Raw genomic sequence first — 23,730 nt, 5'->3', positions numbered from 1 at the left:
CCAAAGTCCCTTGCAACTCTATATCCTAATGAGTTAGGCATGCTCTCAGCAGGGGGCCCCAGCCAGAGTTTCCCAGGTTCTTCCAGAGCCCTCATTGGTGTCCCAGGCCTCAGCTGTTTTGCTGTGAGACCTGGGGGCAGCTTTCTCTCTGCTCCTCCTTTCCCTACACCTCCCCCAATAAGCTGGCCCCAGCCCAACTCACATCCTCCCTTCTCCTAGACAAGACTTAGCAGATTCACAGGCTCTAGCCTGAAGCCCTTTTTATTTCCTATTTCCCACCTGTAGAGGGCTTGGTTGAGCCCCTCCTCACAATGGGGGTGATGTACATTTGTGGGTACCTCACGCTGGTGTCTTTGGGCAACAGCCCCTTTGGATCTGAGATTGACATCTGCACCTCTGTTCACATCTCCTATCCCAGGAACTAACCCAGGGCTTATCCAGAAAAGGATTGGACCAACCCCCATCCCCCCCTTCTGCTTCCCAGATCCCAGGACACTAAGTGACCAACTTGTTCTGGTGAAGGAGGCTTCCCCCAAATGCTCAGGAGAGTCAGACAAGGCTCAGGCCCAGAGTGTCAGACTGGGCAGTAAGGCTCTTTACAGCGGTGAGACTGTGTGTGTCCTGCACAGGACTGAACTGTATGTTGCATTTCCCCTCTGTGTGTTCAAATTGATTGTATACTAATGTATATCGATTATACATACGTGCATCGATGTCTGGTTTTTGTATCTGTGCCCTGGGAGGTAGGATCCTTGGAGAAGAGCCCCCTTTGGTGTATTCAGACTTTGGGCTATGGGTTCCCTTTAAATCATGGTTTCTTACCCTTTTTTGTTTCATGGACCACCCCTCGCCCCTCCTTGGCAGTCTAGTGAAGTCTACGGACCCTTTCTCAGAATTATGTTTTTAGATACATAAAATAAAATCCATAGGATTACAAAGGAAACCAATTACATTGAAATACAAATATCAAAATCCTTTTTTTTCCCGGTTCACCACCCCAGGGGGAGGATCCGTTTTAAATGTTCTTCTTCCCCCAATCCTATTGATTTCTCTCTCTCTCTCTCTCTCTCTCTCTCTCTCTCTCTCTCTCTCTCTCTCTCTCTCTCTCACACACACACACACACACACACACACACACACACACACACACACACACACACACAGCAAAGGACTGAATTAGATGGGTGGGGCGACCTATCAAGAGTTACCCACCTCCCATCAGCAGTGCTGGCTCTACAATTCACTTCTCACCAAAAGGGTATCATAAAGCCATCACATGATTCCTGCCTCTGCCTTTCTCTCCTAAGAGAGACACATGCTCCTGAGGATGTCAGAACTGGAAGGAACCTCACACATCTTGATGGAGAAACTGGGGCCCCCAAAAAAAGAAAGTGTCTTGCCCAAGTTATCAGGACCAGTAAGTCTCAGAGTTAGGATAGAAACCCAGGTCTCCAGATGCCCAGTCCAGGACTCTTTCCATTGTACTATGATCTCCTTTAGTTATTTTCTAGATTTACTGATGCTACTGAAAAGGGACTGGGATGGCTTGGGTCTGACTCCAAAAATGAAAGTTCCTAACAATTAGTTAGAGGTGGAGAATCTCCTAGGCACTCCACAGTTTCTTGGAGCTCTCAGGGACCCCCTCCTCCCATCTCCCAGATCCTGGACCCTCCCTCTTTCCTCGATCCCTTCCTTCAAGAAAGGGCAGCTCAAAGGGAAATTGAAAGGTGGCCTACTTCCCTCCCCCTCCCCCACCCCCAGGCAGCCCTTGGGACCATCCCCAGACAGAGGGGAATCTCATTTCCTGCAAAAGATTCCCAGAATAGGAGAATTCCTCACCCTAACTCACTAACCCATTTTAGAGCTGAAATAACCCTCACTCAACAGAAGGTCTTCCTAAAATCTAACCTGACCCCCTCCTGCCACAGCAAAAAGCCTGCCTCTTGTGGCTCAGTGCTGGGGGACATGGGGAATGGATGGTAGTACCCCCTACTGGTGTCCAGTCATCAGTTCTTTGTCCTGACAGAAGACCAGGCCCACAGGCCTAGTTCTTTAGGCTAAGGTAGGGGGAGGGGAGGCAGGGGTGGTCAAAGGCCCCTGGGGCTGGTGAGTCCCATTGTTCTCTCTGTGCAGGGCCCCTAAGCTCTCTAGGAGTTGTCCCCTAGTCTCCCCCTCAGGTACAGCCTATACAGGATTCACCAGGTCAAGTCCTGAGGTTGCCCACAGCCCCCCTGGGAGGCCAGGCCCTGGTGGCTCAGCAAGGATTTCTTGGCAAGAAGATAGGTCTAGCTAGCATGGGCCCTTCTGGGGCTCTGCTCCTGGCTGGGCCTCCTCTCCCCCCACCCCGCCTCACTCTACCCCCCCACCCCCACCCCACCCCCAGCCACCTTTGCACAACTATGTCTGGTATTTTCCTCTCTGCCTGGGGAGGGAAAGGGGCGGAGGAAGGGGAGGGGAGGGAGGCCAGGCCGCCTGGCCACAGGCAAGGGCTCTGCTTGCTCCTCGGAGTGTTTCACCTGGGCCCCTGCCAGAGGGGAGCCCGCCAGGCCCCTAGCTGTCTGTGCCGAGCAGCTGCAGCTGGGAGGAGAGCCCGGAGCCCAGCCAGGAATAGCAGGAACCTGGGGTAAGGGGACAGGAGGGGGAGCCAACCCCTGCTGAGAGGCCCCTAGGCCCTCCTGGCCCCACAGGAACCAGACAAATGGGCACACCCCTGGCCCCAGGGACAAACACCATAGCAAGCCAGCCAGAGAGGCAGATGGAGAAGCTGGGGGTGATGGGGAGACAGACAGACAGACAGACACAGACACACAGACACACACACACACACACACACACACACACACACACACAAGAAAGAGGAAGGCCCTGGACCAAGCTCTGTCATTCCTGGCCACCATTCCAAGAGGGCACGGCCAACAGGAAGGCCCCAGGCTGGGGATGCTAGTGGGAAGTGCTTTCTTCTAGGACACATACCCAAGTAAATAGACCTTTACGGTCATTCATGTACACACCAACATATGTATACACATGTACAAAAGGATGAATACATGTGTAGACACACACACACACACACACACACACACACACACACACACACACACACACACACACACACACCCCTTCTTACACGCAGGTACCTCTCCCCAGCAAACACCTGCTCCAAGACATATTAGCTTTGGAATGGGTATCGCTACACATTTCCCTGTCCTTCAGACCTCAGTCCCTGTTCCTCATTGACAAGTAAGACTCAAGGAATCATTAAATATTACAACTGGAAGTCACCTTGGAACTCAGAACATACATTGTGAGACACAGACAGGACCTTAGAACTTTACAGTATAAGAGCCGAAAGAGGCCTTAACAGAAGTTTGTAACCTAGCACCCATGAATTATTTTTTTTAACATTTTGATAACCCTATTTCAATATAATTATTTTCTTTTGTAATCCTATTATTTTATTTTGTGAGTTCAAAAATTGCCAAAGGGAGGTGTCCATAAGACATAAATAGTTCATGACTCCATGCCTTTAAAAGAAAAGAATGTCAAGGTGAACTGGATTTTAAGCCAGGAAACAGAATCCCAGAGCTGGAAGGACCTTTAGAGAATGTCGAGTCCAATGGTCTATTTTACAGAAGAGAAACTGAAGTCTGGAAAAATTAAGTGACTTGCCCAAGGTCACACAATTAGTTTGTGGCAAGGTTAGGACTTGAACCCAGGTCTTGTGGCTTCTCTCAAGGTTCTTTCTATAGCCTACAGTCTTTGGAAAACCTAGAGCCTGTGCCAGAGGTGCCAGAGACCAATGGGAGCTCATGGTAGGCACAGGGCCACATGGCATACAGGGGACAAAGAGTGTGCCACTTGGAGGTTCCATTAAAATGGTTCTGGGTTTGGGGGGTCACCTCCAAGCCCTCTTTGGGCAAGTCACTTAACTTCTGTATGCCTAAGTATCCTCGACTGTAAACTGAGGCTAATAAGGTATGTGCTAGCCTACTTTATTATAAGGAGATAACTGCATACCTACCTCCTAGGGTTGTTGTGTGGATCAAATGAGATCATATTCTAAGGTGCTTAGCACAGTATCTGGCACACAGAAGGTTCTCAATAAACACTTATTTCCTTCCTTCCTTCCTTCCTCCCTACTTCTCTTCCCTGCCTTCCTTTCCTTTCTCCCTCTCTTCCTACCCTCCTCTAGTGCCTGGCTTGGGAGCCTGGCACCCCTAATTCCTCCACCTTTGCCAATTACTCAGGAGACCTTTGAAGGGTGGAGACCAAAGCCAGTCAGTCCCCTGGAGAACAAGCACCCTCATCACACCTTCTACTCACGGGAGAACCAAAGCACTTTATAGAAATTGTCAAAAAGGTATTGACTAAATACACTCATTAGGAGAAGACTGGTAGGAAATGATACAGAAAGAAGTTAGAAGAACTTAGAAAACAAGTTAAACAATGACTACAAACAATTAGTCAAATAAAAATAAAACCACTAGGAAATGGAAATCAGATTAAGTACAAAGGCCAATCTCGGTTCTGGAAACCAGATCAAGAAATATACTTCCCTCTTCTCAGCAGAGGTAGGGGTCTTTGGGAAAAGAAACGTGCATCTACTGTCAGATGCAAACAATATTTATGTTCATGAGGTGTACTTTGGTGCATCTTTGTCATCTTAAAGTCACTCTCCCTCCAAAAAGCCTTCACTTGAGTACTCTAGCTTATAATAAAATGACTTCTCACCCAACGTGGCCTCCAAAGGTATTACCACTCACTGACATTTTATGAGAAAATTTCAAGGGATGTCCTTCAAGGTATTCATCTCAACACACACTTAAAAACTCACAGCCAGGAGCTTTCAGTGGTTACCTAGTGTGACCTAAACCAGATCAAGAGTGCCATCTTCAACCTCTCACCAAAATGGTCAGCCATTCTCTGCTTGGATACATCAGGTGACAGAGAACTCACTACTTCACAAGGCAGTCCACTGTACTACTGGAGTGTACTCTAATTATCAGGAAGCTTTTCTTAATATTTTAAGGAATCTGTGGCTTCATACTTCCCTTCTCATCCTCTTGTCCAAATCTTCCAGTAAATCCTTCCCAGGAAACCTACTTAATATGCTGAGGACCCTTCCTTTAACTTTTTTAAGACTGGGTGAATGCATTGTCCATCACCTATCAGTCTTGTTACAAAACCAGCCCATTTTTATTATACTGAATTGAAATCTTCCTAGTCCTAAGTTTTACTTACTGCTTCTTGTTCTATCCTCTGGGGCAAGAATAAATACATCTAATAGCTCCTACACATGACAAGATGCTAAATTTACATAATGCCTCCAATACTTACTAGCTGTTACCTTGGGCAAGTCACTTAATCCTGTTTGCCTCAGTTTCCTCACCTGTAAAATGAGCTGGAGAAGGAAATGGCAAACCATTCTTTGCCAAGAAATTCCAAATGGGGTCATGAAGAGTTGGACAAGACTGAAATGACTGAACAACAAGAAAAATAGCCTCCATCTCAGAGTTGTTGTGTGGCCCAAAAGAGAAAAGGAGGAGAAACGGAAAAGCACTTTGCAAACCTCAAAAGTGCTTTATAAATTCCAGCAATGACAATGATGATAGCCCTCTACTATGTCCTTCCTAAGTTCTCCCTCCTAAACACTTCACCCTCCTAATATCACTGGCCCCCTTTGAGATTGGAGAATGAACAATAATCCTGGTTCCTTTATACAGGCCTAAGATGGCATGATGTCCAGTCCCCTCACCATCCTGGCTGCCCTTCCACGGGGATGCTGAGACTTGTCAGTGTACCTCTTGAAATGCAGTGCCCAGAACTGGAAACCAATCTTGAAAGAGCGAAGTAAAATAAAAGCGAGATTCTCACCTTCGTTCTGAACATTTTGCTCCTATGAATACAGCCTAAGATCACGTGAGCTACTACATTACGCTATTAACTCCTTGAGTTTACAATCCACTGACTCCCTGTTCTTTTCCACACGAACAATTAATTGTCTAGCCACGCATTCCCCAACCTGTACAGTTAATTTTGTTTTAACTTAAGTATTTGTCCCTATTAAATTTCATCTTATGAGACACATTCATCACATTGTTCCAGCCTGTTGAGATATTTGGATTCCAGTCATACTATCTAAAGTATACACTATCACTCCCAGCTTTGCCTCATCCAAATTTGATCTATGCAGGAGCTAAGTCATTGAAAAAAGGGTGGACAGAATCCAAGACAGAACCCTGTGCAATTCCAGTAAAGACATCCCTCTATGTTAACTTCAATACAATAATTACCATTCTTTGGGTCCAGTCCTTTAATCGCAAATCCACCTAAATTTGCATACTATTTTCTACTCTAGAACTTTATATTTTGTCCAAAGAAATATCATGAGAGGCTTTGTCAAATAGCATACTGGAATCGAGGTATACTAGGCCATGTCAGCACCAGCATCTTTACCGACCAGTCTAGTGGTAACCCTGTCAAAAAATGAAACATGATCAATCTGACACTACCCGTTCTGTATCAGTAAATCAATAAGCATTTGCTAAGTGCCTGTTATATGTCGGGAGCTGTTAGGTACTAAGGATACAAAGGGGAAAATGAAACAGTTCCTGTCTTCAAGCAACTTATCTTCTACCCATGCAGGTTTTTAGAGATCATTGCTTCCTTTTCCAAGTATTCAGAAATCCTCCCTTTAATAATACGTTCTAGGATTTTTTCCCAATTTGACCACAAAGTTCTTGAAGGCAGTCTTAAACTCCAGAAAGAATACTGGTTTTGAATTCAAAAGACCTGGGATCAAGGACCATGTCTGACATTTAGAACCTTTATGGCCTTGCCAACTCCGTCTCCTCTTTGAGGCTCAGTGTCCTCATCTGTAAAATGAAGATAATCCTCAACCTGCCTCAAAGGATTGTTGGGAGAAGTGTTTCAAAAAACATTAAGTAGTAGAGAAATCTGGAGTCCAATGAGGAGCAACACATACCCCTCCAAGATCTTGGAGGGGAAAGTCTCTTATATACAAAAGTATCTACAGCAGCATTTTGGGGAGGTAGCAAAGAGCTTGAAGGAAAGTGAGTGTTCACCAGATAGAAAATGGTTCCATTTAAAGAGAGCTCTCCGGCCAACCATCTCTTCATTAACCACCTGGCGAAATCCTCACTCAGCACCTTCTCCTCCCCCATCCAGCGACTTTTTCAGACTGCCTGTCTGGTCAGCTCCTGGAGGGGAGGGATTATTTTTCTTTTTCATATTTCCTCAGTTTCCTCAGCACCAATCATAGAGCCAGGCCATAACAGGCATTTAATAAATGTTTATTGACTATTAGGGACCATTGAAATATAAGGGAATGTCATTACACCATCAATAATGGTAAAATATGAAGAATTCAGAGCAACGGGAAGGAACATGAACTGATGAGCAGAATCAGAGAAACAAGACATTGGATACCCACAGGAAGGAACATAAAGGAAAACACTGGTGAAAGACTTGAGAATTCTGATCAAAGTAGGCACTGATGGTGAAGCATGCAGCTGACCTCTGCACAGAGGTGGGAGGCTACAGGTGTAGAAAGAGGCTTACATTTTCAAACACAGGATCATAACACCATAGATTTTTAAAGCTAGACAGTCTAGAAGCTGACTAGTCGAAAGGATCTCAAAGTACGATCTGGGGACCCCCCAGCAATTCCTTGAGACCCTTTAAGGGGGTTTGTAATAACACTAAGAAACTTTCATTTCCAATATGGGAAACATCGATAGACATAATCCACATAAACAAAAGCTCTTGGTGTGTGTGGGGGGAGTTCCTCAAAAATTTTGAAGTATTCCAAGGTTTGATCGTCTCATTTTATTAATAAGCAACATGGACACTGTTGATTTATTTTGTTTGGCTATTTGTTGCAAGGAAGGAGAGGGGGAGGGTCACTTGTCATTGGGAAGAAACAGTGACATTTTTAAAAATAGCATCTTTAAAACATGTCAAAAGAAAAAAGAGTAACTGGCTAGACTTGAATTTCCAGCTTGTTGTCTCTGTATCCTATACAACTTTCTTTCCTAAGAATTCCCGGGATTTTGAAGCTCTTGAGGAGAGCTCCCCTCCCAGTCCCCCCTCATCATCTGGCTGCTTTCATGCCTTGAGGCCCATCTCAAACCCCAAACCTATCCCAACTTCCATTCTAGCTCCTAATAAGAATAGTTCTCCTATCTATGGTGTGATACAGTTTACAAAGTGTTCTCTGCACAATGATGACAACCCAGACTGTAGCAAGTACTGTTACACCCATTTTTCAGATGAAGAAACTAAGGAAAAGTTAAGTGACTTATTCAAGGTTACAAATACAGTACTTAAGTGGCAGAGCTAAGATTTAAATAAAGATTTTCCCTAAAGGAGAGGAGCAACAACCCTTCCCCTCTTCCCTCAAACCTCAGGGTTTTGTGATTTCACTGTTAAAGGAAGAAACTCCCCCTACCCTTCCCACTTGATGCCCCTTATCCAAACTTGACTATGCTGTCCCAAGCTGGTGATGTTCTAGTTCCGATTCTGACTCCTTGGCAACCCCTTCTCACCATCACTTCCCTCTACAGAAAATCAGCCAGGTCCCCAGATTCCTCTTTCTCCCTGAGAAAGTGTGGATCAGCAGAAGGAGGCAAGAGTCTAACCCCCACGTGGTTACACCAATCAATCAATAAACATTTATTAAGTACCTACTATTCCTCAGTCACTGTGCTTAGCACTCTGGAGAGAAATGCAAAAATATGGTTGTCTCTGCCCTCAAAGAGCTTACATTCTGCTGGAAAGATATATCCTTGCTGTAGTACAGTTATTTTCAGTCCTGTCAGACTCTTCATGACCCTATTTGGGGTCAAGGATGCCATTTCCTTCTCTAGCTCATTTTACAGATGAGGAAACTGAGGCAAACAGGATTATGTGATTTGACCAAGGTCACGCAGCCAGTAAATTTCTGAGGTCAGGTTTGAACTCAGGTAGATGAATCTTCCTGACTCCAGGCCTGGCACTCTATCCTCCATACCACTTAGCTGCCTATGTCACGCAGAATATATATTAATATATAACATACATTGTAATTGGGTAGAGGACATAGATAACCCACAAGAATCAGAAAAGACTTTTTGAAGGAAGAGTTACTTGAGCCGAATCTTGAAACAAAGCAGGAGAGAGGTAAGGCAAAGAGTACAGCCTGTGCAAAGGCATGCCAATATTTTGGGCCATTGGACACACTGGAATAGCATAGGCTAGTTTTGGTGAAGTATTGCCTTTATCAGTTGTGGTAATATGTATTCAGTCTGGAAACACAGTAGAGGGCTTTAAATGCCAAACAGCAGAATCTGAATCTTATCCTAAAAGCAATCAGGAGCTACTGAAGATTCTTGGGCAAAAGAGCAACATGGCTAGACCTTTGTGACCCTGGACACATATATAATTTCTCTTTCATAGTCTGCCTCTCTGGAAAATGGGAGTTGCCTTTAATGACCTTTGAAGTCCTTTTCTGGCTCCAAATCTATGACTCTATGATCCTTCATTGGACCATGGACCAGCAAAGTTCAGCTGACCAGTGGCTCGTACCTTGTGTTATCACCAAGATGGCAGACTTTGGCTTTGGATCTCTCTTCCCTACAAAGAATGGAAGGTGCCAGATTGAAACCTGGAAGAAATCTAATTGTCTTCACTTCAGGAATAAAGAAAACTGAGGCCCAGAGAGCTGAAGAGATTTACTTCTTCTACACACGATGGAAAGAGCCCCAGATTTAAGAGTGTGAGCCTAAGTGAGATGAAGTGAATCAGTTCTGAGTTTTCAGTTCCCAGATGGGAAGTCAGGTCTTCTATTTCCTCATCTGCATAACAGGAAATATGCTTGTAAGATCCACCTCAAAGTGTTATCACTAAAGCTCTATACAAATCACGAAGCACTAGAGAAATGAGAGCTCCTACTCTTAACAGTAGGGCACAGTAGATAGAATTCTGAGCCTGGAGTCAGAAGACTCATTTTCCTGAGTTCAAATCTGGCCTCAGACACTTACTAGTTGTGTGACCCTGGGCAAGTCACTTAACTTTGTTTATCTCAGTTTCCTCCTCTGTAAACTGAGGTAGAGAAGGAAACTACAAACCACTCTAGCATCTCTGCCAAAAAAACCCCAAATGGGGTCATGAAGAGTCAGACAGGTCTAACACAACTGAACAATGACAATTCTTAACCGTAGTGTAATTTATAATTATCCAGACATCGCCTATATCAGTAGAAAGGGCAGAGTCTGGAGACAAAGCACATGAGTTCAAATCTCACCTCTGATATTTACTACCTGCGAGCAAGTGATTTCACCTCTTTGGGCCCACTCATAGAATAAAGGAGGCTGGATTAATTGGCTTCTCAAGTCCTGTCCAGTTTCACATTTCTGATCCTGCGATCCTATGTGCCACCTGGCTCCTCTTCATTCCCATGTCCCAACCTCCCTTGTCCAGACTACCATTACCCATGCTTGTATTATCTTATCAGCTCTAACTAGTCTTTCCTCAACCTCTCTCCTCATTCCAACTCGCTCTGCTCTGGCTGCTAGAATTCTCGGTCGAGTTCATTTGCCCACCCCTAAACTCCTTCCTCAGTACTCCTTGGCACAGATACATAATTCCAGTGAAACATGTTCAATTCTCTCCAGTCCAACCCTCCCCCTTAGCAACTTTCATGCTCCCTACGTCACAGTTTGGCTTCCACCCAGTGACCCTACCTAGAAATAGAAAGCTCTAGCTTACGGTGAAGACCAATTCCTAATACCTCCTCTGGGAAATCTTCCCAGATGAACTCCACCCCAAATGGATCAGGCCCTAATTCTCTCGTCAAATGTAGGTTGCTTTGTAGGAAGCTTGCTGGTGGTAGCTTGGTATCGGTGTAAAGGGCGATGAATTGAGATTCAGAATATGGTTCAAATCCCAGCTCTGCCAATGACTAAGTCAGTCACACTGGCAAAACCTCCTGCCCTCTCTCTGGCCCTCATTTTTTTTTCAGATGAAAAAATGACAATATTTGCAATACTTACCTCACAGAGATGCTAAAAGAATCAAATGAAATAATGCAAAGAAAGCACTTTATTAACCTCAAAATGTTCTAAATGCGCCAGTTATTATTTTTCATCCTCCTATCATCATTTTTATGAATGGATGCTATACATCCATGGTTCCACATGGAAAGAGAATCAAGGCAGTTCTTCAACTAACACATATTTATTTTAAGCCCTGTGCTTAAGGGACCACAAGATAGAAAAAAGTCGGAGCTGACAGAGCACTCTGAAGTTTTACAAAACACTTTACATGTACTACGTCATCTGATCTTTACAATTACCCTAGGAGGTAGATACTTAGGGGTAGGATTATCCCTATTTTACAGATGAGGAAACTGAGATTCAGAGAAGCTAAATAATTTGTCCAAAGTCACACAGCTAGTTAGGGATTGAGGCCAGGTTGGAATCTAACTCCAAGTTCCATATTCTTGCCACTACGCCAAAGCTGATTCCTTCAAGAAGCTAGAAATTAAAAGGAGACAGAACATAAGGCAAGGCGGTATGGCCTAGTGTAGGTAAGGACACAAGTTTGGATTCAGTCAAAGGGTTGCACTTGAGGACCCAGAAAGCCACCTGTGGCCTCAAGGCTGCAGGTTCCCCACCCCTGACCTAGGGGGTAAAGAGTTGGCCTCAGTCAGGGAGACCTGAATTCCAACACCACATTGGAGTCACACTGGCTATGGGAAATTGAGCAAATCACTTACCCTCTCTATGTCTTAGGCACCACTCTAAACAATAAATGGGACAGCAGGTACCAATTTAGATTGGTAGGAGATTTTTCCTCACTGGAAGGCCCCCTTACAAAGAAATCCTAGGGCCTATCCAAGAAAGAGAGATTAAGAAAATAATAGGGGCAGAGTCATGTGTCTAAGTATTTTAGAAATTGTTGAATTTAATTGCTTGCCTTCTCAATGAGTGGGGAGAGGAGAGAGAGAAGGGAGACAATTTGGAACTCAAAATTTTAAAAAACAAATGTTAAAAATTATTTTTACATATGATCGGAGGGAAATATAACAGGAAATAAATATATACTTTTAAAGAAACTGTTGAATTTTAGAAAGAACAGATAGAGAAAGGATGAAAAACTGAGGAATGAAGGATTACTTCCAATGGGTAGATCAGGAAAGCTTTCATGGAGAGAGGAGCAGATGAGCTGAGTCTTGAAGGACAAGAAGAAGCATAAGAGACAAGCCGCCTGGGGAGAGTGAGCTCATCCCAGGTACAGACCATGGCCATTATGAAGGCACTGATGCAAAAGAGGGCAAGAAGAGAGGGGGAGTGACAAGGTTTAGCTAGAAAGCAGAAAGTGTGAAGGGGATGATGTGAGATCAGACTGCAAAGGTAGCTAGGGCAGTCAAAGCCAGAGTGGAAGGTATCTTTAGGGCCAGCATAACGTATACATTTTATCCTATAGACAATAGAAAGGAGGAGGGGAAGGAAGGAAGGAAGGAAAGAAGGAAGGAAAGAAAGGAGGGAGGGAGAAAGGAGGAAAGAAAGAAGGAAAAGAGGGAAGAAGGAAAGGAAGAAGGAAAGGAGGGAGAAAGAAAAGGAGAGAGGAAGAAAGGAAGGAAAGAAGGGAAGAAAAAAGGGAGGGAGAAAGAAGAAAGGAAGGAGGGAAGGAAAGAAGGATTTATATAATGCTTTAAGGTTTGCAAAACACTTTATATATGTTAATGTGAAATCAGAAAGTGAGATCATCAGATCTGTTCGTTAGGAAACTTGCCAAGGAGAAGCTGAAAATGGAGTTCAGTTACAGGCTATTACAACAGCTTAGGGAGAGAGAGTAAGGGGCTGGACTAGGTAGTGGCCGCAGGCAGGGTAAGGTGCCTATCTAGCCCAGGGTTCTGTACACAGTAAATGTTCTCTAAGTTGGCCTTAGTGATCCTCTGTACCCCTCCTGCCCAGGACTGAATTTGTCACACAAACCATGCTCGTCACCAGTCTCCTGAATTCCATGCCTAGCTCCCCTGTGGCAGTGACTTGGGAGATGCTATCACACAAGGTGGGGAAAGGCAGTTGACACTGGTGTGGAGTGACAGGTCACCACAGTCCCACTTCTGAAAGCCCAGCCTCCCCAAGAATGGTCATAAGATCCTGAGAAGGCCTCTGGCTGCCCACCGCCAGCTTTGGGTTCCATCTTCTCGGCTGCTTTGGTTCTTAAGCTCTAAAGCCTTCCTTTAGGGAAAGAGAAGGGCAAATGGGGAAACAGTCTAGCTGAGTAGGAACTAGAATCATCCAGGGTATTACAGGAGGAAGAAACAAGGATCCAAGCTTTTATTAAGCACCTACTATATGCCAGGTGTTGTGCTAAGTGCTTTACACATCTTATCTGATTTACTTTGTTTCCCCCAATCTTCCAGGACTTTTGGCAACCGCTGTAATTCACCCAATTCCCAATTCTGCCACTAACTAGTCGTGTGACCTTGAGCTAAAATTCACATCACTCTTCTAGGTCTCAGTTCCTTCATCTGTACAATCAAAGGATAAGAATAAAGCACTTCTAAGATCTCTTCTGGCATTAACATTCAATGTTTTATGTTCTAATACCATTTATAACTAACATCCCATAGTCTACATTTTCAAGTCTCTTCCAAGTCTGACTTCCTTTTTCCTAAGAGCCTTTCCGTCACCCTGGTATAGACAAACAGCCACTAGATTTAGAGTCAATCAGAGTTTGAATTCTGATTCTGCCACTTACTGTCATATGACCTTGGGGAAGTCATTTAACCTCTGTGGGCCTGAGTTTCATCATCTGTAGAAAAAGGAGGCTGGACTATGAGAACCTGCAAGGCCCAGATCCTATGATTCTATCTTCTTAACCTTTCCAGTCCCAACATTATGTTATAACCTCCTCCTTTCAAGCTCTAATAGTCCACATTTTTCCAATAGCCCTGCTCTGTGGTCATAAAATTCTTGATATTTACACAATACCAGCTTTAAAAAGTGTTGTCCCTCCACCCCATCACTTAGTTTAGTATTCAATCCAAACCACATGATAGTCTCAGAAAAATCTGGGAAGACTTGTACAAAGGGATGCAGGGTGAAGTGACTGAACCAGAAAAACAATGTACTCCATTACAACAATACCACAAAAGCCAATCAACTCTGAAAGACTTAGGAACTCTGATCGTAACAATTGCCACCTGTGATTCTAAAGACTCATGATGAAAAAGGCTGCCCAGCTCCTAACAGAGAAGTGCTAGAACCATTTTGGTAACCATGGCCAACATGGGAATTTATTTTGCTTGACTATATGTGTTTGTAATGTAGGTTTTTTTCTTGCTTTCTCAATGTGGGGAGGGAGGAAGGAAATAAGGCGAAAAAATTTCATTTTAAAAATTTAGTTGAAAAACTATGATTTAGAAAGTACCATTTTTATTACTTTATCAATTCTGGTTTCGATCTGGACCCAGGTAGAACTCCAGCATGTGGAAACCCTGGTGTGCAGAGTCTCTCCACCCATGGAGACAAGTCAGTTCTCTGTCATTTATAATCTTTGAGAGTAGCCTGGGACATTGAAAGGGTAAGTGACTCGCCCAGGGTCACAAAGCCAGTCAGTACATGTCAGAGGAAGGGCTTGACCTCAGGTCTTCCTCATTCCAAGTTTTACTACTTTCTCCATTACTTCCTGTACAGAAGGTACAGCAGAAAGAGCACTGGTTTTATACTCAGAAGACATGGGCTCAAATCTCATCTTTGAGACTTACTACCTGCATGACCTTGGGCATCTCATCTTTCTGGCCTCAGTTTCCTCATTTGTAAAATGAAGGGGTTGATTAATGTGGAAATATGTTTAATATGATTGTACTCATATAGCCTATCTCACATTGCGTGCCATCTTGGGGAGGGGGAGGGACAAAATTTAGAACTCAAAATCTTATGAAAGTGAATGTTGAAAGCTATAAATAAACAAAAAGGAAAATGAAGGGGTTATACCTCAAAGGTCTCCGAGGTCCTTTCCAACTCCGTAAACAACAGATCAGTGGATTTGGGGAGTCCAGAGGACCTGGATCTGAATCCTGACTCTGTTAATGAGCCTGGGCTTCTGCACAGCCTCTCATACCCATTTTATAGATGGAACTAAGGTGTGCCCCTTTTCAGCAGGACTTGTCCCAGATCACACCACTAGTAAGTGGCAAGGCTGGAACTAATCACCAGGTCTTCTGACTCTAAGTCCTTTCGCTCTTTCCACTTCACCACAACAGCCCCCTCCTCCTAGACAGGAGTCCAAGCAGAGCTGCTCAGCAGGGGTGGCTGGGCATGGAGCCCAGCTCCCCTCCCATTCGCCCTCTCCAGTGCCCGAGGCACCCAGCCACAGAGCAGCAAGGGGAGGGGGGGGGGGGTGGAGGGAAAAGAGAGAGAAGCAGCAGTACCAGGCGTGAACTCTGGACTCTCTGCCTTGCCTCTGGCCCTGAAACTAGCCCCTTTCTGGGGGCCCCCCTCCCATCCCTTTTTCAGACCTCTTCTCATGCCTTTTCCTCCCCTGGCAGTCCCCTCCTCCCCACTGCCTCCTGCTCCCTGCAGATTCAAGGCAGGAACACTGTCTGGATATAAAAAGCAGGATCCAAATCGGTCAGCTCTGTATTTGTTAATATCCTGCCCCCCACCCCCACCCCAGTACCTCTTCCTGAGGAAAAACTACCTTTGCACACACATCCCAAGGTTAGTTCCCAAGCAAGCAGCAAAGTGGGGAACCTAGGGGGGTCTTCCCGGAAGAACTATCTGTCTATCAGCAATACTCTTTCCCATTCAAAGGGCCATCGATGGTGACTCATTCCCCTCCAGGGTGTGTCTGAGTTTGGTGTGGCCCAGAGCCTGAGGATTTGGTAGGCTCCTGGCCCAGACTAGGACCTCCTCAAAGGCAGGGACCCTTTTAATCATCCAGCCTCATAACCTTGGCATTACCTTCCCTCATCCCACTCTCCCCCAACATCCAATCAGCCGCCAAGTCTTCTACAGCATCCACAGGACAGAAAAGGGGAAACACACAGACATCTATCTGTCTGTGCACCACCCGGCAGTATTAGTCCCAAATTATCTATTATCTACAGGCAGCTGGTGGCACGGTGGATAAAGTGCTAGACTTGGAGTCAGGAAGATCAGAGTTCCGATCTGACCTCAGACGTTTACTAGCCGAGTGACCCTGGGCAAGTCACTTCAATTGGTCTACCTCAATTTCCCCAAGAATAATAATAGTACCTACTCCCCAAGGTTATTGTATGAAGAAAAAATGAAAAAATATTCCTAAAACACTTAGCAAACTGTAAAGCCCTACATAAATGCCAGTCATTATTATCTCACACTTCAGTTATTGAGTATGCTGTACAGTCCCAAGACCTCAGATACTATACCTGAGCTCACATTTCTAAAGGACTTTCTTGTTATGAATTTTACCTGTATTTGTGCTGACAGCTTTAAACATAAAAAATTAAATCTCATTTGAACCTCAGCACTCTGGGAGGCCTCCAGCAGAAAATAAGTTTATTCCCCTTTTAGAGAAGAGAAAGCCTATGGGCTTAGAGCCTTTCCCCAAATCCACCCCTCCCACTCCCTGCCCCCCACCCCTGCGGACAGATCTGGGACTCAGAGGCAGCAAGGTCTACCGAATCTAAGTCCAGTTACTCCCTGGCCCTGAACAGCCTGCACGCCAGCAGAGTGACCAGGGAAGGTGGCGGGGCTTAGCAAGTAAGAGTCAGCCTGGAGGACTGCTCCTTCTAACAGGGACAGCAAAGGGAGGTTCTCTAGCCTCTGGAAACTGGAAAAAAATGAGTGCTCCTGCTTCAGAGAGAAGGGGGGAGGGAGTCGCGCCTGACCCAGGCAGGCATCTGTAGCCCTCAGACAAAGGGAGATGCTGCCTGGAGTCCTGAGGGGGAGCTGGCTGGCTGCTGCTTCCCTAACCACTTGGCCACATGGAAAACCAACCAGGTGTCTGGTTATGAGGAAGCGGAGGGGGGGGGCAGGGAAGGAGGAGAGGAGGAGAAAGATTTCTCAGGATATACTCCTTCCGGCCAGCAGTCCCTAGGGACCAGCCATCTCCATGTCAAGCCCAGCCTGAGAAGCCTTAAGGGAGGGGCTGGCCTGGCAGGAGGGGTCACAGAGAATGGGGGGCCTAGGCATTAGCAGACATTTCCTGAGGGGGCCCCAATGAGTCCACTTATGCACTCAGTTCTCCCCTCATCTCTCTTTCCCTTCTGCTCCTCCCCCTTCCCTGCTTCCCACCCCTCACCCCCCAGGGTGTCTAGGGCAGAAATGTCAAGGGTTGAGGGGCTGGTGGGGGGAGGGGTACATCAGGGTCCTTTGTCAGTCCTGGCACATGGGAAAGGAGGATGGAGGGGGGATGGGGTCTGTATGTCTGTCTCCGCCCCTCCACCCAGCTGTCCAGCCATCTGTCCAACTGCATTACACACACACACACACACACACACACACACACACACACACACACACACAGAGCAGTCTCCCTCTTCTTTCTGTAGTGGTCACTGCCCTCCGTCACAATTAACAAAAGGAAGTGGCACTGTTTGCCAATCTGTGCCCCCCATGCATTCTCAGCTCTCTTCTGCCAGTGACTGCAGCTTTGCATGCACCCCAACAAAGTCCCCTCCCCCACTGGCCCCCAGCAAGAAGCCAGGAGCATAGGATCCTATAATCAGAATCACAGGATTCAGAACTGGAATTAGAGATTATAATCCAGCCCTCTCATTTTGCAGATGAGGAAACTGAGGGAGGCAATGACTTGGTATGGTCATATGGGTAATAAGGGATAACAGTGCCCCACTGGCCCCGACATGTTCTCAGAGGAGCCCTGACAAGAGATTAGGCATCTTCCCCCCCACCCTATCCAGACCTCAGTGGCCTGCTGCCAGGGGTCTCTGAACAGACTATCCCAAAGGCTTCCTCCCTCACATCTGAACTGGGTCCTTGCATTCCCAGCCCAGCTTGGCCTCAGCCACTCCAATCCCAGCTACTCCTGAATTTCTCAGTTCCCCAGAGCAAGGGATGAATGGTGCTCCCCATGATACCCTACAATTTCTGAGCAGTCACTGGGTTTGGAAACCTGAATGGCCCAGGGCTGCACTACGCTTGTTTCCTCCTTACCCCCTCTCCCTGGCTCCAACGTGGCCCATAGCTGGAGTGCCTCCCAGCCTTCTCCCCTCAGTAAGGACTCCAGGATGACCTGAGAGAGGAACCCGAGGCCAAGAATCAAGGATCAGTCAGCAAGAAGAGGAGCCCAGCTACAGGAGTGGGAAAGAGAAGGGGCTGTCAGACATCCCTACCCTGTGACTGGACCATTGGAACCCACCAGGGACTCAGCTCCTCCTCAGCCTATCCCATCCCCCTCCTCCTTCCCTGGGCTTTGAGAGCCAGGAATACAGCAAGAAACTATGAGGACCAGGCAAAGCAAAGTTGGTGAGAGATGCACAATCTGTCTCCTCCGAAATCTGAATGCTTCTCACAGTTCCCATGAAGGAAGGAGGGATGGTCCAGAAAGCCCAGTAGTCCATAAGCCCACTGAGATTACTAGCTCTCTTGTTTGGGGAGAAGAGTTATAGCAGGCAGACTTGGCCTTCAGGGGAAATAGGCAGAAAGTGCTAGGGGAAGGGGCCAGGCCTGGGTCTCAGATGCCAAAGACCTGGGGCAGTAACAGTTTTCCAGGGCTAAGGGCCTCAGAGAAGGCCAGCAGACAGCCCACTCTCACACAGGAGAACCTCAAGAAGGCCTCTTTCTTACCAACACCCCCCACCTCTATATTACTGATGACAAAGATAGTTAGATGACCAAAGGGAGGAGGTCTGGACTGGAGTCCTGGATCTTTCACCTCATTCCAGTAGGATGTGAGTACTTGGACAAATCACTTCCCCTCTCTGAGTCTCTTCTTCCATCCTAAGAGAAAGTAGACCGTTCAGGGCTCTGCAGAGTACAAACCTGGCACAAGACGTTAGATACGGAGTCAGAGAAAGGAGATCTGAGTTCCACTTCTGCCCCTCTTGTCTATGTGATTTGGAAAAAGTCACTCCACTATACTTTCCTTTGGTTTAAAAAAAAAAAAACACACTCCAAACTGCAAAGTCAGCTAACAACTGCTACCCTGCTTCCCTCAGAGGCCTGTTGTGGGGATCAAAGAGCCCAGTGCATGTATATGGAGATAAAGCATTTTGTTTTACCATTTTAAGAATTTATTATTCAACATTCTCATTTTTGGCCTCTCCATCACTCAGTCTCTTTCCTGCCACTGGGTTTCCTGGGAAGACCTGACTAGTAAAAGGGCCTGGTTACTCTGGGACTCAACCATCTCTCTCCCTTTCTTTTCCTTCCTAGTCCCCAGAAAAACTCAGTCAGGGTGGGACAGCCTCTGGGAAGGAAGGTGAAGAATAAAGCCCCTCAGTGACCTATTAAGGGATTTGGGTCTCTCCTTCTGAGATGATGACACAATCCAGACACTACCACTCCCTTCAACCCCTTCACTGCCTCATGAGCAAGGCTGTGACAGGAATCCTGGGCTGGTAGCCAGCAGACATGGGTTCCTTTTCTATCACTGTTTGGCCTTCACCTCTGTGCACCTCAGTTTCCCCATCTGTCAAATAGACAAGATAATACTCTTTGTCCTGTTTCCTCAAAAGCTTATGGCATCATGGACCTGTGATCCTCATCCTTTCATGACAAATGCCATGTCAATCATCCTTTCTGCCTTTTCCCCACAGACTCAAAAGAAAAGAATATATGATTCAAAACACTCAAACAACATGCATTTGTTAAAGGCTTATTATGTGATGAGGTCACAAAGAAAAAAGCAAAAACTGTTCCCTGTTCTCAAGAAGTTGACATAGACTTGGGAAGACAAGTATACACATATACATCCTACTGGTGACCTCAGAGGCACCTTAAAGCTTTAAGATTTTATTGAAATCAGTACATATTTATTAAGGACCTACTTGAAACTGTGTTAGCTGCTGGGGGACATACAAATTTGAGAGAAGACATACTCTCTGCCTCAGAAAGCTAAGAAACTACTAGGAGGATGTGAAGCATACACAGGTTAACTAGTAGATGAAAGAATGCCTAATCTCAAAGTGAGTTGAGATCCAAGAAGGAAAGGTCAGAGCCAACTGGAGAGGAAATGGAGTCTGGGGGGGTTTTAAACCCATTTCTATGGAGAGGGACAATTTGGAAAATGCAAGGTATACACAAATTGTATATACAAGTTGTCCACGTGAGCTGGAGTACATGGAAGGAAATCATGTGAGATAAAGCTAGAAAGTAGAATGCCTATACATTGTAGAAGGCCTTGAATAACAGGTAAAGGAATTACAACTTTCCTCTGCATGCAATGGGGGGACCAGGGGAGGGTTTGAGTGGAGACACGTGATCAGATCTATATGTGAAAAACACCTTTCCACCTTCCCTACACCACTCTTAAGACTCTTTTCCTTACAGATCTGACCATGCCATTTCTCTTCTCAAAAATCTTCAAAAGTTCCTCAACTGAATACTAAGTAAAATTCACACTCTTTATTCTGTCATTATAGGACCACACCTGCCTAATGTGACAGTCTCAATATACTCTGTGCCACTCCATGCACTCCATGCGCCCGATGAACTGGAAGACATTCTCACCCACAGGCATAGCCCACACTTTCAGGTCTCCCTTAATAGTAAATATTCCCTTACTGACTAGACGTTTCCTAACTCTATCCTGCTTCTTCATGTTCTCATCCCTTAAAGCCCAACTACAAAGCCACCTCCTTCACAAAGCCTTCATATTCCCCTGTAAGGACATCCCCTTCAGCTCTCAAGGAACATTTTGGTTTGTACTTTGGTGAACTTATCATGTATAATGTGTATCATAATTATTTGTTTATATCCTATGCCCCTATTAGACTCCATGAATAATATGATCCTACTAGACTAGGTCCATGAGGAATAGCTACCTAAGGTTTGCAAAGTGTTTATAAATAGTATCTCATTTTATCTTCATGATCACCCTAAGAGGGAGGTGCTATTATTATCCTCATTTTCTAGATAAGGAAACTGAGGCAGGCAGTCCCTTGTCTACTAGGGTCATTCAGCTACTAAGTGTTCAAGTTTCAAGTTGAACTCAAGTCTTTCTGACCTTAAATCCAGCCCTCTATGCACAGCCCCATCTAACTTCCAGGGACCATGTCAGATCTAAATTTTGTACTTCTTCTAGGGCTTACTGGTTAAGTTGAATTGTTTATTGTACTTATCAATCATTAAGCATTTATCAAGCACCTACTTTGTACCAAGCCCCACTACGAGCTAGGGATCCAAAGACAAAATGAAATATTCCACATATTAAAAGAGATAACATTCTTTCAGGGGAGACACATTATACATGTAAAAATATACAAAATAATTCATGTCACTGGTGGCTGGAAAAGGGAGACACAAGCAAAATAAGCGATCAGAAAAGGGCTCTTGGAGGTCAATAAATAGTCAATAATCAAGAAACATTTATTAAGCACCTACTATTTGCAAGGCATTAGACGTGATGCTTGAACTGAGTTTTGAAGGACACTAGGGGTTCCATGAGACAGGGATGAGGCAGGAGGATATTCCAGGACTTGCAGGGTCTATGAAGAAGCCCAGAAACAGGAGATAGAACGTCATGGAAAGAATAGTAAATTAGCCCACCCTGAATATAAATGCCATATGAGCACAGGGACCTGGCTTCACCTACCCTAGTACAAGTGCTTTGACCACAGTAGGTGCTTAATAGATGTTGGGTGAATTGAACTGAATTCATCTGGCAGCTGGATAGGGGATAGATTAGAAAGGGATAAGAAAGTGGAGACTGGAGACCTATTAAAGGGTTATTGCAATAGTCCAGTCAGGCACTAATGAGGGCCTATCCATGGGTGGTGGCAATTGGAATAGAGGGGAAGAAACAAATGGAAGATACTGCAGAGGAACAAAATAACAAGAATTAGTGAGACTCTTGGTTTCTAACCCAATGGCTGTGGGAGAGAGGGACCAAGGCAAAGCCAGAACTCCATTTACCAGATTGCCCGGGTCAGCTAAGCAGAGCTAGTGGGGACCTGAAAAAGGCTAAAGTGGCCCAGAACACTGCCTCCTCACTCAAGCTCATTCTTAAGTATTCCTTCCCCAGAGGTCAAACCCCGTGCCCAGCGATATGTCCCAGTCACCCTTGTCTCCTACCTCTACCCCCAAACTGGGGTCTTATAGGTATTTTATGAAGGACTTCCCCCTCTTCCCCCCCCCCCCCCCCAACCATACTGAGGCAAGGAATGCCAAGTATTCTCTCCAATTACAGTCTTATCTCAAGCTGGGACTTGAACCCAAGTCTCCTCCCTCTAAGTGTGTGAGCACCACTGAACCACACTGCCTCGTTGCTGGACAGAAAGAAGGGAAATTCTTTCCAGTGTGTGTACGCAGAGAGAGTAATGCAGGGGAAGGGCAGAGTTCTCACCCTTCTCTCTCTCCTTCCCCCTCCCCCCCACTCCTCTGCTGCCTGGATCTCTGCATCATGAGGGGAGGAGGCCCCAGACACCTGCTTAGCCTGCTGGGAAAGATGCCAAATTAGAGTCCAGGGACCTTGGGGGAGAGCTCCTCTGAGGGCAGGGCACACCCTTAGGGAATCTCATCCCAAGGAGCAGCACCCTACTAACTCCCAAACTGAGCCAGCTGCCAACATTAGGGTTAGGAGTCCTGCTACAGCTCAGGGACCCTTCCTAGGCTCGTATGGCTTGGGGTTGCCTGTCCCAAGTTCTGCTCCCATTTCCTTGGGGAAGTTCAGGGCTTTGGAAAAGCAGGTCTAGAAAACAGTCTTCCCTGATGGTGGGAATTTTCTTGGAGTTTGGGCCTGGGGTGGGGAATAAAGACACTCCCCCTTGCATCCCAAAGAGGAGGGTGTGCAAAGAGAGGAAAAGGGAAGCAAATGTATTTATTTACAGTCCTATCTTTTAAAATAAACTGAGGAGTGGGGTAGTGGGAGGAAGAGGAGGTTGGAGTTTAAATGAGGATTTTGGATTCTCTATGAATTTCAGTCCCAACCCACAGATAATTGAGAACTGGGGAGAGACTCTGACTGACCCCTTTCTTTCATAACCACATGTTCCCCATAAGCCCTCTCCCCTAAATAGTTTAGCCCCTAAAGCCACTGCGCTTGAAGCTGTGGGGGACTGATGCCTGGAAGTGGGGTGACTCACTGTCTGGCTTCCCTGGCAGCCTCCACTCTCTTCTCTTTCCTCCCCTTCCCCCTCAATCAGAGTAGGAGGGGCTGGCAGGTGTCCCTCTCTCTGAGGAGGAGAAGCCAGGGAGGGAGCTGGGAGAGGCCCCACCAGGGGGATTTGGCCAGGTTCACTCAGGGGCTAAGGAGCCCCAGCTGGAGGGATTTAAAGCTGAATGTCAAAGGTCAGAGACAGCAAGGAAGAGAGAGAAGGGATGGAGGGGGTTGGTGTCAGAGGGTCACCACTAACAGCAGCTTTGGGAGCCAGAGTGGGAGAGAATAGCCTGCTTTCACTAGTCTGGACCTGAGGGCCACAAGGATTCCTTAATGTCCCATGGTAGTAGGGTCAGAGCCCAGCTCCATGAGGCCCTTGGAGCCTTAAAAGCCTCCTCCCCCTCCCTGCCCAGATGGGGGTGGGGGTGGGACATGGGGGACACTGAGGCTGCACCT

General features: G+C 46.0%; 1 protein-coding gene across 5 annotated transcripts in view; it reads right to left on the bottom strand.

The window, feature by feature from the left end:
- The window catches only part of GLIS2 (GLIS family zinc finger 2), a 43,676-nt gene that overhangs the window by 16,836 nt on the left and 3,110 nt on the right, over positions 1-23,730 (bottom strand). For 2 of the 5 annotated variants that reach the window (XM_072603433.1, XM_072603440.1), the window contains exon 2: positions 21,561-21,664. The exons of the other annotated variants lie outside the window; for them this stretch is intronic. The gene's annotated coding sequence lies outside the window, so the exon portion shown is untranslated. The remainder of the gene's footprint in view (positions 1-21,560; positions 21,665-23,730) is intronic. 5 annotated transcript variants of the gene reach the window in all.

The sequence above is a fragment of the Notamacropus eugenii genome, chromosome 1 (assembly GCF_028372415.1).
Source record: "Notamacropus eugenii isolate mMacEug1 chromosome 1, mMacEug1.pri_v2, whole genome shotgun sequence".
In the NCBI taxonomy this organism is placed as follows: Eukaryota; Metazoa; Chordata; class Mammalia; order Diprotodontia; family Macropodidae; genus Notamacropus; species Notamacropus eugenii.
This window is presented reverse-complemented; position numbering and strand designations above follow the sequence as displayed.